This window comes from Vigna angularis, chromosome 9, assembly GCF_016808095.1.
Source record: "Vigna angularis cultivar LongXiaoDou No.4 chromosome 9, ASM1680809v1, whole genome shotgun sequence".
NCBI classification, from domain to species: Eukaryota; Viridiplantae; Streptophyta; class Magnoliopsida; order Fabales; family Fabaceae; genus Vigna; species Vigna angularis.
This window is the reverse complement of record NC_068978.1, coordinates 21,666,700-21,687,366: the sequence shown is the minus strand read 5'-3', so window position 1 is coordinate 21,687,366 and position 20,667 is coordinate 21,666,700. Positions and strand designations below refer to the sequence as shown.

The 20,667-nt window shown below is 32.3% G+C and overlaps 3 long non-coding RNA genes across 3 annotated transcripts; all 3 read left to right on the top strand.

Annotated features, from left to right (window-relative positions):
* The first annotated feature begins 7,610 nt into the window (after positions 1 to 7,610).
* On the top strand, positions 7,611 to 10,117 carry LOC128194130 (uncharacterized). The gene is made up of 2 exons (XR_008245454.1): positions 7,611 to 7,920; positions 9,898 to 10,117. It is a non-coding gene; the product is annotated as an uncharacterized LOC128194130 (long non-coding RNA).
* A 2,602-nt stretch (positions 10,118 to 12,719) lies between these two features.
* LOC128194129 (uncharacterized) lies at positions 12,720 to 15,392 on the top strand. Its single transcript, XR_008245453.1, has 2 exons — positions 12,720 to 13,195; positions 15,173 to 15,392. It is a non-coding gene; the product is annotated as an uncharacterized LOC128194129 (long non-coding RNA).
* A 2,602-nt stretch (positions 15,393 to 17,994) lies between these two features.
* Positions 17,995 to 20,667, top strand: LOC128194138 (uncharacterized). The gene is made up of 2 exons (XR_008245457.1): positions 17,995 to 18,470; positions 20,448 to 20,667. It is a non-coding gene; the product is annotated as an uncharacterized LOC128194138 (long non-coding RNA).

Genomic DNA, 20,667 nt, shown 5'->3' with positions numbered 1-20,667 from the left:
CTGACATAAAAGAATAAAATAAATCTGAAATTTAAAAGATTTAGTGGATTTTAGAAAGATTTAGTGGTTATTGATATTTTAAAAAGTAGTTAAGAGAGAATAAGAGGAAATTTTGGTGGTTTTATAGATTAAGTTGAAGATATGATTTTAATTAAAAAGATAAAGATAAAATAGAAGAAGATAATAAGGAAAATATTAAAAGAGATATGCATATTGTTAACCTAATTCCTAAAAACGAAAATTAGAGAGTTAAAGGAGAGAAAAGACGTTTCCTAGGACAAAAGAGAAAGACCTGCAGAAAATCTTAGTGTAAGGGAGGACTTGTGATAGTTTGGGAAAACCTTAGTGCAGGAGAGAATGATCCCTTTTGGAAAATTAGAATGAGAATTTTCTTAGAATCTATTGATAAGGGTGTTTGGGATGCTATAGTTAATGGACCTTTTGAGCCTACTAACATTGTTGATGGAAAAAATCTTTTGAAATTTTTTTCTGAATGGAATCAAGATGAAAATAAACGTGAACAATATGATATCAAGGCTAGAAATGTTATTTCCTCTACACTCATTATTGACGAGTTTTTCAGGGTATCAACGTGCAAGAGTGCAAAAGAAATGTGGAAAGTTCTTGAGGTGACTCACAAAGGAACTAATGAGGTAAAGAGGGCTAGAAAGAATTACTCACATTGTAAATCATTTGATTTCAGTTGGTAAAGCATTTGAGAAGGAGAAGATCAACATAAAGATCTTTAAGAGCTTAAATAGAAGCTAGCAACCTAAGGTAGCAACTATATTAGAATCAAGAGATCTTACTACAATGAATATGGCTACATTGTTTGGTAAGCTCAGGGATCATGAGTTGGAGCTTGGAAGACTGAGAGAGGAAGAGGAATATGAACAAAAACATTCCATAACTCTCAAAGTGTCCAGCAAGTAAGCCTTAAGGAGCATTGAGTCTGATGCTGATTCTGATGCAGATGTGCCAGAAAAGGAAGTGCTAAACATGATGGTGAAGAAGTTTACTAATTTCATGAAATCTAGAAATGTTGCATCTTATTTTCCAGGTAACTCAAGAGGAGGAAAAAGGAAAGGCTGCAACTCTCATCTGTTACGAATATGGAAATGAGGGCCACATCAAACCTGATTGTTCAACCTTGAAGCTGAAATAGAAATATGAAGAAAGGTACAATTAGGATAGAAGGAAGATGAAGAAAAATAAGGCTTATATGGCATGGGAGAATAGTGATTCTGAAGGATCAGTAATGAAGACAACCTGAGTCAGGAAGAGGAGACAAACTTGTGTCTTATGGTTGGATCCATCAGTTCATAAAGTAGCAACAACAATTTCGAGGATTAATCGATTAAACTGCTAGAAACTTGAGATATTATCAACTGCTAGATCCTTTCAGGAGCTTCATGCAGAAGCAATGAAACTTCAATATAAGGTTAATCGATTAAACTGTGAAAGAAAAGATTTTGAATACATAATCAATAACCTTATTGAAGAAAATGATAAATTGAAAATTGAACTTGATGAAGCTTTACAATATGCTTTGAATGATAAATCTGAAATCAAGATTGTTGAAAAAGATTGCTAAGATTGCCACACTTATCTTGATAAAATCAAGTATCTAACAAATACATTGGCAAAATTTACTCTTGGTAGATTCAATGTAGAAGTTGTACTAAGGTCTCAAAGAAGAGTAATAAATAATATAAGGCTAAAAGTGAAAGGATTTCATCATAAGATGAGGTATTGTTAAGCTCATGACATCGTTTAGTCAAGTAAACGCTTCTTTAGCTTTTGTCTCTTTTCAGCAGATAACGTTTAGCTTGCTTAAGGTTTCTTACACATTGTAATAATTAAGTCTTTAGTATGTTTTGTCAGAGACATTATCACGACCTATTTTGTTTTTGAGAGAGGCTGAATACCTATTCAAGGTATTATAAGCATTGAACGTTTAACTCAACCTCTCTTGGACACTTTCAGGCAGAACATTGTTTAGCCATGTGTTTGAGTATTTTCTATTTCCTAAGACCTAAGTGTTTACCTAAGTTTTCTATGTTTGGAGTTCACACTCTAAGTCTTGTGTCTTCACCTTAGGTTGCTTTCTAATTATTATCCCGTTTCAATGTTATTTGATAAAAACTTCAAAACATGAGAACTTTTGGGCACATATACAATTTTGTCTTTAACAATCTCCCCCTTTTTGATGTTTTGAAAATACACATTTTGTCTTCAACATTTTGTTTTTAAGTCTTGTGTGTTTTACATCTTTTATTGTCTTTATCTTTTGTATGATGTTAGTGAACACAATCAAATAATAATATTGCGTATAGAGATAAAGATAATAAAGGAGTAGTAAACAAAGATATAAATTTAAACAAGCAACGAAGCAACATATAAAGTAAAACAACAATCAACAACTTTTATTAAAACACAAAACAAATTACATGAATGTAAACGTGGACTCCTAAGATGAACTGTAAGAATCTGGAGAAACTCCTCCTTATTCTATGCTATCCTAGCTTCTAGTGTACTTCCCCTGAGTTCATGCTCCTAGATGCTGACACATCTACTCTTTCTCTATTCTCCCCCTTATTTGATAAACATCAAAAAAAGGAGAAAGAAACGAGGGAAGAGACATCATGGCCTGACAGGATTAGGGGTGGCGGAAGAAGGGAAGGAAGGGGAAGCATAGAAGGTAATAGAAAGCAGAGAAGAACTGAAGAACAAGGAGAGGATGGAAAGGGCAATGTTGGAGAGGTATAGTCAAGTGAGGAGTGATGGTGGTAAAGTGGAAGAACTACGTGCAAGAGGCATGTAAGGTTTGAGAGTAGAAGGAGGAACGAATGTTGGATTATCATGTTCATCTTGTTCCGGTGATAAGATAAGATGACGATGAGGGTCAGGAGGTTTGGAAGAAAGCTTCATTGGTTTGGAATGTTGAAGGCTTGAGATATTGGAGGGTTGATAGGGCATGACAGTGAGAGAGGAATTAGGGTTTGAAGAGAATGAGTTGAGAGGATGAGAAATGAAGCGTGTTTAAATAGAGGAAAAAGTTAGCCATGGGCGATTGATCAATCTCATCCATTTAATGTGGTTAGTACGGAAAGATTTGGAAAATAGATTTTGAGTCTCTTGAATATCGTGAAGATTTTTTAGAAGAATGTTAGTGAGTAGCGGATAAGAGTGGGAAGAGTGGTGAAATCAAATATTTAGGGTTTTGAGGAGGAGAAAAAGAGAGGTTTGAGAACATAGAAGGGTTGATAGCTTGATTGACACGAAAAATATTTGGCAACAGGAGAGAGGGTTTGGGCTTTGGAGATCCTAGACAACTTCTAAAGATGAGCTTAGTACTTAGACAGACCTAATGCATGGATGCAGTTGTTTGATAGATGATTTGTCTTACACGATGCAACAGAATGACGTCTTGTCGATTATGTGTCCTAGACGATTAATTCTCTATACTTAGACACACCTATATGAACACACTTTAACATGTTGAATCAAAATTCATTCAATGCTTCTCATACCAATAAGGGTTATTAAATGGTTATGTCTATCTTCAACTAATGGTTTATGGAAGATGTCAAAAACAGATCTTCTGTGTTTAAATATTGTAAGTCAACAATTCCCATGTTAACATGATCATGCATGAAGTGATGCTTGACCTCAAAATGCTTAACATGTGAATGCAATGTAGGATTCTTAGATAAACTAATTGTATGATTAATATGACAAAGGATAGGAATCGTACCTTGAATGTGATTGTGTTATTCTAGCTGATTCCTGATCCATAAGAGTTGAGAGGAGCATTGTGCATTCGATATATACTCAGCTTCAACGGTTGATAGTGCAATTGTGTTTTGCTTCTTGCTCAGCCATGATACTAGGTTTCCTCTAATGAAGTGGCATTCTCCACTTGTATTTTTTCGTTCGGCCCTTATCTCCAGCAAAATCAACATCACAATATCCTTTAAGATCAAAACTCTCACTCCTTTTGTAGTATAGACCGAGAGATGTTGTTCGTTTTAGACATTGAAATATTCGCTTAACATTGCACATGTTTGCCATACTCATCAATTTTCAACTAACTCGTCGGAAAAGACTTAAGAAGTTAGTTTGGAGTGCTATTGGTGGTTCACAATAAAGAAATTGAATGTTGTTGTGTTGAAAAAGCTGATTTTTATAGTGAAAGAGAAGATAGAAGATCCTAGTTTGTATTGTCTAAAGCATATTTGATGCTGAAGTTTTAAATCTCAAGTTTGGGGGTTTTCATAAGGGACATGGTCTCCTGTAGGAAGGAGTTTTGTCTGCTATTTTGATGAATATTTACCTTGACCTCTTTGATAGTGAATTTTGCAAGCTATCGATGAAATATGAAGGCCTATGCGATGAATGACATTTTTTTTTGTGGTTTTTGGTTCAAGGGATGTTGCTGTTAATTTTTTGTATAAGGTTGAAAGTTATTTGAGGAGTTCATTGTTGTTGGATGTGTTACCAATGAAGAGCATTGGTGTCTTGAAGATTATGATTTTGATGATGTTACAAAATGAAGAACTTGACTTTAGTTATAATTTATTTAAAAGCACTTCTGTAAAATCAATTGTAATAGGAATAAACCTTGATAATGTAAACAATTAGAAGTTTTCCTGTCTTTAGAAAGTTTGTGCAGATAATCGATTATTTGGTGTAATAATCGATTATCACAGGCTCATTTGAAAAACAATTGCTCGCGCAAATAATAGATTATTGATCAGAATAATCGATTATTCTGTTCTGAGTCGATACTGCCCAAGTCTCGCAGATAACCCATTATCCCTCAGAATAATTAATTATCACTTTTTGAAAACCCCACAACAGACAAGGATAATCGATTATCACTTACAATAATCGATTATCACTGGCAGTTGGGAGTTGTCTTTTTAATTATGACCTCTAGCTTATATATACTTTTTGCCAAATTGTTTAGATGGTCAATCTATGCCATTTGAGAATACAATTTGTCTGAGGAAGTTCTCAAGTGATAGTGTGCTCTTGTCAAGTCTTGTGAATACAAGAAGCTCGCGCTTAGTATGTCTAAGGTCGGAGCGGTTCTCTTCAAGTTGGCTGAGCAGTTTCTTTTGGTTCGTTTGTCGAAGAAAGGTTTTTTGTTATTCTTAATTTCTATTCATCTTATTGTAATTGTTAAACTGATTTTAGTGAAATAGTTAATCACTCATTATAGTGATTTTTCTCTTCCCTACATTCTCTACACTTTTAGCACATAAACTGTTTGATAAAAGTTCTCTAAGAAAATCAAGTTTTAAAACGGACCACTGTAACTTGTTTATTGACTGCTACATACTTTCTGCTCTTAAGGAACATTTTCAATCCGCTGCGCGACTCCCTGATACCTATAGGATGTTGGTAATCAAATTGATGTGTTGCCCTGTTTTAAGAACTTTATTGAGAAGAATAATTAAGAAGAGTCATGCTGTAAAATCTGTTCACAAGTTGAAAGAAAAAGTGCAGTTGTTCACTTTGCAAAAGGTGGAGGCATGTGATAGTTAGAATTGGAAAGAAACTGTTGGGTCATAGTTTGAAGAAAGTAAGGAATCAGAAATCAAACATTTAACAGATAATAGCCCCTTCTTGAACAAGGTTCCTGTTTCTGTAAGTTTGGAATGAAAATTGACCATTGGTATAAACACTTATTAAATATATGGTAATTACTGACGGATTTTACCAATGATTTTTGTCATTGATAATTATCGACGAATTACAAACACATTTTTTGTCGGTAGTTAATAATGGATTTTAGCATTGGATATTTTCTTCTGTAATTATCAATAGATATCAAAATGTGTTAGAAAATGTTACTGAATGCATTTTTATCGATGGATTTTGATATCTCAAAAGTCCAATGAAAAAAGTGGTTGCTGACGAATTTTGATGTTGATGGATTTTGACCGTCAATAATACATGTGATATGCTGTCGTTAAAGCTATCAAATTAATACTACTTTTCAAGGCAACTTCAGTAATGCAAAGTAGTATTCAAGAATGTAGATAAGGTTAAAGTATCTCTGAGTCATCTCCCAATGAATACGGAATTACTTTTCAATATTTGACTCTTATGAATGTTATGCAATGTCAAGAATAAAAATGAGAAACTATGATGAAATATGCTAATTCCACTGCTTTTCCAAGATAGATTCATCATCGGTTATCCACAAATCATTGTTCAATTGATTATTGTTCAAGTTTCAAATTAATTAAAGTACATTCTTATTTAATTTGAGGGCGATCATGCAGTTAACCAAAGTAGATTCTCAATCAATTGCAAGACCTTTCTAGATTATTCACAATGAATTCAATCAAAGTACATTCTCAATGAAATCTTATTGTGTTTAATCATGTTTATTCTTAAATCTCCTTACCAAATTAAAAACTAATTAATCAAAGTAAATTCTCATTTAATTATAGTTGAAATTATTACCACCAATCAAAGTACATTCTCAATTGATAGCAAAAACCCGTTTAATCATATGAAAGTTCCTAAATATAATCAAAGTACATTCTCAATCAAACCTAGAAAGCCTTGGACTCATATGATTAATATGCATGTAGATTCAAACACCTTATGATGCAAAAATCATTGCTTTTAATATGATTGAGAGATGAAAGATAAGAAGAATAACTCAAATCAATAATCAAAAGAAACAAATTCATTAATTCAACTTAACCTCAGAATCCATAATGAAATTACAGTGGAATAACCCTAGAAACTTAGCCTTCTATGAATGGAGTGAACACATGGTAAAATAAAAGTGAGAGGAGTGGTGGATGCTTGCTTCTAGGGGGAGGAGTATGAGAATCAATAAGTTATGATTTATGTCTTCCTTGGGTCTCTTGATATATGCTTGATTGAGCTTGGATTCTGAATCTTCTATTGATAAAATCTTTTATCTTATATCTAATATCTTCCAAATGTTCAACAAATTTAATCGATTTTTGAGAATATTTGATAATATCTTTTCTAGATTCAAAAAGATTTGGCAAATATTATCTTTTGATATTTATTGATATAGTTAAATAAGGTAATTATTTAACAATATCAAATAAAATATCTTAAGATATATTTTCTCCAAATCATCTTTTAAAATATCTAATAGATTTAAACTTGCCCAAAATTACATTTCAACCCTTTTTATTTTATTCAAAATTGCACAGAAGTCCATAAATTTCTTCTAATTGCACTTTAGCCTTTTTTTTCTTTTGAAAATGGCAATTCAAACTTTATTTCCAGCTGCATCAACAAACATTAGACTATCTAAAATAATTTATGCAACTAAAATCACATTTTAAGCCTCTTTAATTTCTAAACCCGATAAAAGCAATCATCATAAATCTTATTCAAATCAATCATTTAAGCACAATTATTCCACTAAAATTTTGAAATTAAATCTAAAATGTGGACATAAATATGCATGTCTTTTCTTTTTTAGTGGAAAGTGTAAGATCCTTGAAAATATTTGTAAGTTAGATACTAGATAAAAAAAAAATTAAAAAAAAAAAATAGTAAATAGTAAAATATGAATAGTAAATTGTGAATAGTAAAAGGTGAATAGTAAAAAGAAAAAAAAAATTATTTTTGGAAAGGATAAGTATTACACGTAGCTTTGAGATCAGAATTCACCAATTTGCAAATAAAAAATTATTTTTGTAATAGTAAAATGAATAAAAAAATGAATAGTACAAATGAATAGTAAAAATGAATAGTAAATTTTTTTACTATAAATAGCCAAGGGGGGAGGCTGAAAATTTACACCAAAGAACTTAGAAAAATGTTGAGAGAAGAGAGTTGGAAGAATTTCTAATTGCAAAGGGGATATTCTGGAAGTTTTCAGAGAGCGAGGAGATTAAGTCTGTAATAGAGGTAAGGGAAGCCACTCCTATACTTTGCTTTTCTCTAATCCTAAATCTTGAATATGTAGTATTTTGTTGCTGTATGGTCTTGAATTTTGAATGAGAACATTTATTTGTTTCTTTTGTATTTTTGGAAGGACGAGAAGTTGTCTAACCGGCTCTGCCAGATTCAACTTCTTGTTTCCCCAAAGCTTTGGTTGTTTCTTATATCTTTATATGGTATTTTTGGAAGGACGAGAAGTTGTCTAACCGGCTCTGCCAGATTCAACTTCTTGTTTCCCCAAAACTTTGGTTGTTTCTTATATCTTTATATTGTATTTTTGGTAGGACGAGAAGTTGTCTAACCGGCTCTGCCAGATTCAACTTCTTGTTTCCCCAAAGCTTTTGTTGTTTTTTTTTATATCTTTATATTGTATTTTTGGAAGGATGTGAAGTTGTCTAACCGGCTCTGCCAGATTCAACTTCTTGTTTCCCCAGAAATTTTATTGTGTTATCTATTCTTTTTATTTCATCTTTGTGGAAGGATGAGAAGTTGTCTAACCGGCTCTGCCAGATTCAACTTCTTGTTTCCCCTGAATTTTTATATTAATATTATTTTGATGGTAAGGGCAACTAATTATTTTTGTATGAATTTATAAATATACGAATGTTGAACTGGTGTTCTCTTGCGAAACTGTTTTATGACTTTTATTATATTGGGTGTTATAACTGAAACTGTTAAATTGTACATGTTATGATGTGATGAATTTATTGAATGAGTTTGTTGGCTGAAATTGATCTTGTTGGAAGGTCTGGAGTAAGAGTTCTGTAATAGCTTATATATGAGTATTAAATAGATATACAGGTACTGTTTGAGGTTGTTTTGAGAGGAAGTAAAAATATTAAAATTAGACATTTTAGATTTAGAGCATAAGACAACAAGGTAGATAAATTAAATAAATAAATTGATTAATTATTGAGGGCCTCCCTTTGTTGGTAGGATAGAGGAACCTTAAAAACCTGAGTTGGCACATCCCTGATCATAGAGCAGCCCTGGCCTGGTCCAGTCAGTTGTGACTAGTCATATGTGCTGGCGTCGAAGGTGAGTTTGATGCGTTCAGACATCTGGGTCCTCTCCGGTGACCAATTGGGGTAAAGAAAAAATCTCTACTAGGATGAAAATAAAATAAAACAAGTTGATTGTAGATGCATAATATTATCATGGTAAAAATTTCTTATATATTTTATTTATCATTACATTGAGCCCAGACTTTAATATGTAGTTTCTACGATATGTTGATATATTTTGGTTGATCCATGATCTTTGTTTGGTGAAAATATGTTGAATTATACTCGTTATGGGCAAAATGAGTTTATAATATGAAGCATGATATATGGAAATATGTTTAATTTATTGATACCAAAACAGGTTATTATGAATTCATGATTAAAGAATGAACATGATTGAGTTAGGTGGATAAGAGGGTATGAATTGTTGGTTTTATGAAATGTTGGAGTGGATATGAGAAATCATTACTTATGAAATGATGTTTACTACCGGGAGTAGTATGTTCGAGTTATACCATGAGAGTTTGGTATGAGCAATGTAACACGTGAGGTTTATGAAAGCAGGCAGAAAGTGGTCTGACCATAAGGCTTTGACATAAACATATGATTCGTAAGTTATATAGAAGCAGGCAGAGAGGGGTCTGACCATAAGGCTTCAGAAAGTAAGACATAGTATATAAGTGAGGCTTAAGGAAGCAGGCAGAGAGCGGTCTGACCATAAGGCTTCATGAGTAAGCATGGTACACTTGTAAGATTTATGGAAATGGGAAAGATGATTTTGATAATGATGAATTAATGACATCGGAATAATGATATTTTATCAATTGTAGAAATACATGATTATAATATTTTTATTACAAGTTTAATGATTTTATGATATGGTTGGCTTACCCTTATTTGTTTGTACTATGATCATATAACTCATGTTATATGTGATTAGATAATGTTGCAGATGCGGTTGAAAAAGCTTAGAGATGAGAGAGATGCGGGGAAAAACTTTCAGGGATTTTTGTAAAAATAATAAATTTGTATTGGGAAGATTATGTTGTGTAAAACTTATAAGTTGAAATTTCAATGGTGAAGACTATATTGTTTAAAGTTTGAAAGTTTGGTATTGTACTTTGGAGTAATTGAAATAAAGTTTGATTGTTTATATGAGATATCAAATTAATTTAGTCTCTACTATCAGTAATACCCTTTAAAATATTAGGGTGTTACATTTTGGTATCAGAGCAATGGTTTTCGAAAATATTTTGGGACTCTGGGGAGTGAAATTATTATTCTTAGTAAAATATCAATTGAGTTGATTCTTGTTTTATTGGAAACTAGACTCAAAGAGCTTCAATTTGACTACTCATACGCATATTTTGGACTTCGGGAAGGTGTCTAACTGAGCTGGGGGAAACGTGACAGTTTTACTGTCCAGGGGCTAGCGTCCAACCTTAATTTTAGGTGTATTTTTACAAGTTTCAACTTTTTGGAGTGAGTAGGTTGTGTTCTGCACTAGGAGAACATTTTGGGACCCTTTGGAGACTTTCCTTCCATGTTTTAGGGCTGGAAAATGGTTTAGGATGGTCCATTGGTTGTTTATTATTGTTAAGTGCCAAGTGCATGGTTCCTTAGTTGTCTAAGGCATCTTCTTTTAATTCCAAATCAGATTTGGAGTTTTGGAGGAGAGTATAGAGGTCCTTGGTGGGAGGTGAACGAAATCCTAAGTGTCCTAAGTGTGGAGGCTGACTTGGTCTAGCAAGGAGGAGAGGAGTTGCTCTTTGAAGAAGAGTTTAAGGTGTTTTAGTCTTCATGAGGTAAGGGAAGCAATCTCAACTTAATTTCTAGAATTTTGTAGTTAGAAATATGGTTCCAATTGCTTGACTTTGATGAAGGGGAGCTAATCCTTTCTTGTTATGATCATGAATACGAATATGAATATGTTAAAAATTTGGTAATGGTAGTTATCTATTGACTTGTGTAAAATTTGGTTTTCATGATTATAATTTCTTATTTTCGAGTTACTGTGGTGATAAATTTCTTTTAATTGTTTTCACCGTTGGATTTAGCTAAAATTTTAATATGTGAATCCTAAGACATATTACTAAACTTTGACTGTTCGGATTTGAAAATAGAAGTCTGTACTTGGAGAAATAAATCCTATAAGTTTGAGTAAATTAGTTACCCCTGTAGTTACTAAGTTGTCTCAGTAAAATATAGAATTCTGACCTATTTGACCGTTAGATCAACCTCAAAATTTGATATAGAATCCCTAAGACATATTAATACACGGTGACCGATCGGATTTGCAATTGAAGGTCTATGCTTAGAGAAAGAAATTTCGAAAGTTTGACATATTTGATGAACAATGTAATTCTGTTCTTAAGTTATAATGGTAACAATTTCATATATATTCCATTTACCGTTAGATTGAGCCCAAACTTTAGTATGGAGTTCATAATACATATTAGGTGATCTTGACCGTTCAGATTTGGAATTAGTTGTCTGTGCTTAGAGTAATTCATTCCGTATTTTGAGTTTAACCGAGAACCACTTAAATTTCTGTCTCTGAGTTACCTCGGTAAAACCTTCATATCTACTTAGTTAACCGTTAGATTAACCTGAAACTTTAGTATGAGGTTTCTAACATATAGGAACATACTTCGACCGTTCGGATTTTAGATCGGAGGTACCGAGTTAGAGATATTAATTTTGTAACTTCTCAGGGATCTCAATATTGCTTAATTTATGTTTTTGGATCATTTATAAAAAAAAATTGATGATTTCTGCCTCATTAACTGTTGGATTGGACCGAAAAGCTTACCATATGATCTAAACATGTTGTTGAATATGATTAGTTTTGGATGAGTTGTGGTTGATTATGAATAATTTGTTGAAATAATGTAAATGATGTTGGTTTGCGCTACCTTGGTAAGTAGGCGAGTAGATGTTGGGTCTGCGTTACTTTGGTAAGTAAGCAGGGTGATTTACACTACTTTGATAAGTAGGCAGGATGAGATGATGAATGAAGAGATAAAGAGAATGACATAAATCGGGCTACTTTGAAAAGTAGGCAGATTAACTATGTGCTACTTTGTAAGTAGACAGTATTGTCTTGCGGTGCTACTTTGATAAGTAGAGAGAATAACTTGGTTTGTACTACTTTGGTAAGTAGGTCGGATGAGGTGAAGTTGTAACACTTTGATAAGTGGAATAGTAAAATTGTTGAGCAATGATATTGTGATAATATGTTGAGTGGGTGTGCTTAACTGTATTGAATACTGTGGATGTATTATTAACGGATTGTGAATGGATTGTATGCTTGTTTCAGTTAGCTCACCCTATTGTTTGTGTTTGTGTATGTGAATGCAATGATCGTGTAATGTGTCATATTATACGGGAGCATAAACTATTTCAGATGAATTAGCATATGGTTATAGACTTGCTTAGAAGATGAGAAATCTGTGAAAAAAAAAAAAAAAAAAGAGACATGGGGGATTTCTAAATAAATATATTTTGAAATTTCAAACTGTGTGGAATTTTAAATTTAAGAAGTTTATGAACTGTGTGAAATTTTATTTTAGAAGACTTGTGTTATAATACAACACTTAATATTTTGTTGGTGTTGAAAATTGTTAAAGAAAAGTAATATATGCATTTTTGTGGAAAAATAAATTGTAACACCTAAATCGGGGTGTTACACTATTGGGTATCAGAGCAATGGTTTTCGAAAATCCATATCTTCTTTGTAAGTAATCTTTTGTTAAATAGTCTTTGTTTAAATAAATAATTTTCGAGGACGAAAATAATTGTTGTTGGGGAGATTGTAAGATCCTTGAAAATATTTGTAAGTTAGATACTAGATAAAAAAAAAAAATTAAAAAAAAAAATAGTAAATAGTAAATTATGAATAGTAAATTGTGAATAGTAAAAGGTGAATAGTAAAAAGAAAAAAAAAATTATTTTTGGAAAGGATAAGTATTACACGTAGCTTTGAGATCAGAATTCACCAATTTGCAAATAAAAAATTATTTTTGTAATAGTAAAATGAATAAAAAAATGAATAGTACAAATGAATAGTAAAAATGAATAGTAAATTTTTTTACTATAAATAGCCAAGGGGGGAGGCTGAAAATTTACACCAAAGAACTTAGAAAAATGTTGAGAGAAGAGAGTTGGAAGAATTTCTAATTGCAAAGGGGATATTCTGGAAGTTTTCAGAGAGCGAGGAGATTAAGTCTGTAATAGAGGTAAGGGAAGCCACTCCTATACTTTGCTTTTCTCTAATCCTAAATCTTGAATATGTAGTATTTTGTTGCTGTATGGTCTTGAATTTTGAATGAGAACATTTATTTGTTTCTTTTGTATTTTTGGAAGGACGAGAAGTTGTCTAACCGGCTCTGCCAGATTCAACTTCTTGTTTCCCCAAAGCTTTGGTTGTTTCTTATATCTTTATATGGTATTTTTGGAAGGACGAGAAGTTGTCTAACCGGCTCTGCCAGATTCAACTTCTTGTTTCCCCAAAACTTTGGTTGTTTCTTATATCTTTATATTGTATTTTTGGTAGGACGAGAAGTTGTCTAACCGGCTCTGCCAGATTCAACTTCTTGTTTCCCCAAAGCTTTTGTTGTTTTTTTTTATATCTTTATATTGTATTTTTGGAAGGATGTGAAGTTGTCTAACCGGCTCTGCCAGATTCAACTTCTTGTTTCCCCAGAAATTTTATTGTGTTATCTATTCTTTTTATTTCATCTTTGTGGAAGGATGAGAAGTTGTCTAACCGGCTCTGCCAGATTCAACTTCTTGTTTCCCCTGAATTTTTATATTAATATTATTTTGATGGTAAGGGCAACTAATTATTTTTGTATGAATTTATAAATATACGAATGTTGAACTGGTGTTCTCTTGCGAAACTGTTTTATGACTTTTATTATATTGGGTGTTATAACTGAAACTGTTAAATTGTACATGTTATGATGTGATGAATTTATTGAATGAGTTTGTTGGCTGAAATTGATCTTGTTGGAAGGTCTGGAGTAAGAGTTCTGTAATAGCTTATATATGAGTATTAAATAGATATACAGGTACTGTTTGAGGTTGTTTTGAGAGGAAGTAAAAATATTAAAATTAGACATTTTAGATTTAGAGCATAAGACAACAAGGTAGATAAATTAAATAAATAAATTGATTAATTATTGAGGGCCTCCCTTTGTTGGTAGGATAGAGGAACCTTAAAAACCTGAGTTGGCACATCCCTGATCATAGAGCAGCCCTGGCCTGGTCCAGTCAGTTGTGACTAGTCATATGTGCTGGCGTCGAAGGTGAGTTTGATGCGTTCAGACATCTGGGTCCTCTCCGGTGACCAATTGGGGTAAAGAAAAAATCTCTACTAGGATGAAAATAAAATAAAACAAGTTGATTGTAGATGCATAATATTATCATGGTAAAAATTTCTTATATATTTTATTTATCATTACATTGAGCCCAGACTTTAATATGTAGTTTCTACGATATGTTGATATATTTTGGTTGATCCATGATCTTTGTTTGGTGAAAATATGTTGAATTATACTCGTTATGGGCAAAATGAGTTTATAATATGAAGCATGATATATGGAAATATGTTTAATTTATTGATACCAAAACAGGTTATTATGAATTCATGATTAAAGAATGAACATGATTGAGTTAGGTGGATAAGAGGGTATGAATTGTTGGTTTTATGAAATGTTGGAGTGGATATGAGAAATCATTACTTATGAAATGATGTTTACTACCGGGAGTAGTATGTTCGAGTTATACCATGAGAGTTTGGTATGAGCAATGTAACACGTGAGGTTTATGAAAGCAGGCAGAAAGTGGTCTGACCATAAGGCTTTGACATAAACATATGATTCGTAAGTTATATAGAAGCAGGCAGAGAGGGGTCTGACCATAAGGCTTCAGAAAGTAAGACATAGTATATAAGTGAGGCTTAAGGAAGCAGGCAGAGAGCGGTCTGACCATAAGGCTTCATGAGTAAGCATGGTACACTTGTAAGATTTATGGAAATGGGAAAGATGATTTTGATAATGATGAATTAATGACATCGGAATAATGATATTTTATCAATTGTAGAAATACATGATTATAATATTTTTATTACAAGTTTAATGATTTTATGATATGGTTGGCTTACCCTTATTTGTTTGTACTATGATCATATAACTCATGTTATATGTGATTAGATAATGTTGCAGATGCGGTTGAAAAAGCTTAGAGATGAGAGAGATGCGGGGAAAAACTTTCAGGGATTTTTGTAAAAATAATAAATTTGTATTGGGAAGATTATGTTGTGTAAAACTTATAAGTTGAAATTTCAATGGTGAAGACTATATTGTTTAAAGTTTGAAAGTTTGGTATTGTACTTTGGAGTAATTGAAATAAAGTTTGATTGTTTATATGAGATATCAAATTAATTTAGTCTCTACTATCAGTAATACCCTTTAAAATATTAGGGTGTTACATTTTGGTATCAGAGCAATGGTTTTCGAAAATATTTTGGGACTCTGGGGAGTGAAATTATTATTCTTAGTAAAATATCAATTGAGTTGATTCTTGTTTTATTGGAAACTAGACTCAAAGAGCTTCAATTTGACTACTCATACGCATATTTTGGACTTCGGGAAGGTGTCTAACTGAGCTGGGGGAAACGTGACAGTTTTACTGTCCAGGGGCTAGCGTCCAACCTTAATTTTAGGTGTATTTTTACAAGTTTCAACTTTTTGGAGTGAGTAGGTTGTGTTCTGCACTAGGAGAACATTTTGGGACCCTTTGGAGACTTTCCTTCCATGTTTTAGGGCTGGAAAATGGTTTAGGATGGTCCATTGGTTGTTTATTATTGTTAAGTGCCAAGTGCATGGTTCCTTAGTTGTCTAAGGCATCTTCTTTTAATTCCAAATCAGATTTGGAGTTTTGGAGGAGAGTATAGAGGTCCTTGGTGGGAGGTGAACGAAATCCTAAGTGTCCTAAGTGTGGAGGCTGACTTGGTCTAGCAAGGAGGAGAGGAGTTGCTCTTTGAAGAAGAGTTTAAGGTGTTTTAGTCTTCATGAGGTAAGGGAAGCAATCTCAACTTAATTTCTAGAATTTTGTAGTTAGAAATATGGTTCCAATTGCTTGACTTTGATGAAGGGGAGCTAATCCTTTCTTGTTATGATCATGAATACGAATATGAATATGTTAAAAATTTGGTAATGGTAGTTATCTATTGACTTGTGTAAAATTTGGTTTTCATGATTATAATTTCTTATTTTCGAGTTACTGTGGTGATAAATTTCTTTTAATTGTTTTCACCGTTGGATTTAGCTAAAATTTTAATATGTGAATCCTAAGACATATTACTAAACTTTGACTGTTCGGATTTGAAAATAGAAGTCTGTACTTGGAGAAATAAATCCTATAAGTTTGAGTAAATTAGTTACCCCTGTAGTTACTAAGTTGTCTCAGTAAAATATAGAATTCTGACCTATTTGACCGTTAGATCAACCTCAAAATTTGATATAGAATCCCTAAGACATATTAATACACGGTGACCGATCGGATTTGCAATTGAAGGTCTATGCTTAGAGAAAGAAATTTCGAAAGTTTGACATATTTGATGAACAATGTAATTCTGTTCTTAAGTTATAATGGTAACAATTTCATATATATTCCATTTACCGTTAGATTGAGCCCAAACTTTAGTATGGAGTTCATAATACATATTAGGTGATCTTGACCGTTCAGATTTGGAATTAGTTGTCTGTGCTTAGAGTAATTCATTCCGTATTTTGAGTTTAACCGAGAACCACTTAAATTTCTGTCTCTGAGTTACCTCGGTAAAACCTTCATATCTACTTAGTTAACCGTTAGATTAACCTGAAACTTTAGTATGAGGTTTCTAACATATAGGAACATACTTCGACCGTTCGGATTTTAGATCGGAGGTACCGAGTTAGAGATATTAATTTTGTAACTTCTCAGGGATCTCAATATTGCTTAATTTATGTTTTTGGATCATTTATAAAAAAAAATTGATGATTTCTGCCTCATTAACTGTTGGATTGGACCGAAAAGCTTACCATATGATCTAAACATGTTGTTGAATATGATTAGTTTTGGATGAGTTGTGGTTGATTATGAATAATTTGTTGAAATAATGTAAATGATGTTGGTTTGCGCTACCTTGGTAAGTAGGCGAGTAGATGTTGGGTCTGCGTTACTTTGGTAAGTAAGCAGGGTGATTTACACTACTTTGATAAGTAGGCAGGATGAGATGATGAATGAAGAGATAAAGAGAATGACATAAATCGGGCTACTTTGAAAAGTAGGCAGATTAACTATGTGCTACTTTGTAAGTAGACAGTATTGTCTTGCGGTGCTACTTTGATAAGTAGAGAGAATAACTTGGTTTGTACTACTTTGGTAAGTAGGTCGGATGAGGTGAAGTTGTAACACTTTGATAAGTGGAATAGTAAAATTGTTGAGCAATGATATTGTGATAATATGTTGAGTGGGTGTGCTTAACTGTATTGAATACTGTGGATGTATTATTAACGGATTGTGAATGGATTGTATGCTTGTTTCAGTTAGCTCACCCTATTGTTTGTGTTTGTGTATGTGAATGCAATGATCGTGTAATGTGTCATATTATACGGGAGCATAAACTATTTCAGATGAATTAGCATATGGTTATAGACTTGCTTAGAAGATGAGAAATCTGTGAAAAAAAAAAAAAAAAAAGAGACATGGGGGATTTCTAAATAAATATATTTTGAAATTTCAAACTGTGTGGAATTTTAAATTTAAGAAGTTTATGAACTGTGTGAAATTTTATTTTAGAAGACTTGTGTTATAATACAACACTTAATATTTTGTTGGTGTTGAAAATTGTTAAAGAAAAGTAATATATGCATTTTTGTGGAAAAATAAATTGTAACACCTAAATCGGGGTGTTACACTATTGGGTATCAGAGCAATGGTTTTCGAAAATCCATATCTTCTTTGTAAGTAATCTTTTGTTAAATAGTCTTTGTTTAAATAAATAATTTTCGAGGACGAAAATAATTGTTGTTGGGGAGATTGTAAGATCCTTGAAAATATTTGTAAGTTAGATACTAGATAAAAAAAAAAAATTAAAAAAAAAAATAGTAAATAGTAAATTATGAATAGTAAATTGTGAATAGTAAAAGGTGAATAGTAAAAAGAAAAAAAAAATTATTTTTGGAAAGGATAAGTATTACACGTAGCTTTGAGATCAGAATTCACCAATTTGCAAATAAAAAATTATTTTTGTAATAGTAAAATGAATAAAAAAATGAATAGTACAAATGAATAGTAAAAATGAATAGTAAATTTTTTTACTATAAATAGCCAAGGGGGGAGGCTGAAAATTTACACCAAAGAACTTAGAAAAATGTTGAGAGAAGAGAGTTGGAAGAATTTCTAATTGCAAAGGGGATATTCTGGAAGTTTTCAGAGAGCGAGGAGATTAAGTCTGTAATAGAGGTAAGGGAAGCCACTCCTATACTTTGCTTTTCTCTAATCCTAAATCTTGAATATGTAGTATTTTGTTGCTGTATGGTCTTGAATTTTGAATGAGAACATTTATTTGTTTCTTTTGTATTTTTGGAAGGACGAGAAGTTGTCTAACCGGCTCTGCCAGATTCAACTTCTTGTTTCCCCAAAGCTTTGGTTGTTTCTTATATCTTTATATGGTATTTTTGGAAGGACGAGAAGTTGTCTAACCGGCTCTGCCAGATTCAACTTCTTGTTTCCCCAAAACTTTGGTTGTTTCTTATATCTTTATATTGTATTTTTGGTAGGACGAGAAGTTGTCTAACCGGCTCTGCCAGATTCAACTTCTTGTTTCCCCAAAGCTTTTGTTGTTTTTTTTTATATCTTTATATTGTATTTTTGGAAGGATGTGAAGTTGTCTAACCGGCTCTGCCAGATTCAACTTCTTGTTTCCCCAGAAATTTTATTGTGTTATCTATTCTTTTTATTTCATCTTTGTGGAAGGATGAGAAGTTGTCTAACCGGCTCTGCCAGATTCAACTTCTTGTTTCCCCTGAATTTTTATATTAATATTATTTTGATGGTAAGGGCAACTAATTATTTTTGTATGAATTTATAAATATACGAATGTTGAACTGGTGTTCTCTTGCGAAACTGTTTTATGACTTTTATTATATTGGGTGTTATAACTGAAACTGTTAAATTGTACATGTTATGATGTGATGAATTTATTGAATGAGTTTGTTGGCTGAAATTGATCTTGTTGGAAGGTCTGGAGTAAGAGTTCTGTAATAGCTTATATATGAGTATTAAATAGATATACAGGTACTGTTTGAGGTTGTTTTGAGAGGAAGTAAAAATATTAAAATTAGACATTTTAGATTTAGAGCATAAGACAACAAGGTAGATAAATTAAATAAATAAATTGATTAATTATTGAGGGCCTCCCTTTGTTGGTAGGATAGAGGAACCTTAAAAACCTGAGTTGGCACATCCCTGATCATAGAGCAGCCCTGGCCTGGTCCAGTCAGTTGTGACTAGTCATATGTGCTGGCGTCGAAGGTGAGTTTGATGCGTTCAGACATCTGGGTCCTCTCCGGTGACCAATTGGGGTAAAGAAAAAATCTCTACTAGGATGAAAATAAAATAAAACAAGTTGATTGTAGATGCATAATATTATCATGGTAAAAATTTCTTATATATTTTATTTATCATTACATTGAGCCCAGACTTTAATATGTAGTTTCTACGATATGTTGATATATTTTGGTTGATCCATGATCTTTGTTTGGTGAAAATATGTTGAATTATACTCGTTATGGGCAAAATGAGTTTATAATATGAAGCATGATATATGGAAATATGTTTAATTTATTGATACCAAAACAGGTTATTATGAATTCATGATTAAAGAATGAACATGATTGAGTTAGGTGGATAAGAGGGTATGAATTGTTGGTTTTATGAAATGTTGGAGTGGATATGAGAAATCATTACTTATGAAATGATGTTTACTACCGGGAGTAGTATGTTCGAGTTATACCATGAGAGTTTGGTATGAGCAATGTAACACGTGAGGTTTATGAAAGCAGGCAGAAAGTGGTCTGACCATAAGGCTTTGACATAAACATATGATTCGTAAGTTATATAGAAGCAGGCAGAGAGGGGTCTGACCATAAGGCTTCAGAAAGTAAGACATAGTATATAAGTGAGGCTTAAGGAAGCAGGCAGAGAGCGGTCTGACCATAAGGCTTCATGAGTAAGCATGGTACACTTGTAAGATTTATGGAAATGGGAAAGATGATTTTGATAATGATGAATTAATGACATCGGAATAATGATATTTTATCAATTGTAGAAATACATGATTATAATATTTTTATTACAAGTTTAATGATTTTATGATATGGTTGGCTTACCCTTATTTGTTTGTACTATGATCATATAACTCATGTTATATGTGATTAGATAATGTTGCAGATGCGGTTGAAAAAGCTTAGAGATGAGAGAGATGCGGGGAAAAACTTTCAGGGATTTTTGTAAAAATAATAAATTTGTATTGGGAAGATTATGTTGTGTAAAACTTATAAGTTGAAATTTCAATGGTGAAGACTATATTGTTTAAAGTTTGAAAGTTTGGTATTGTACTTTGGAGTAATTGAAATAAAGTTTGATTGTTTATATGAGA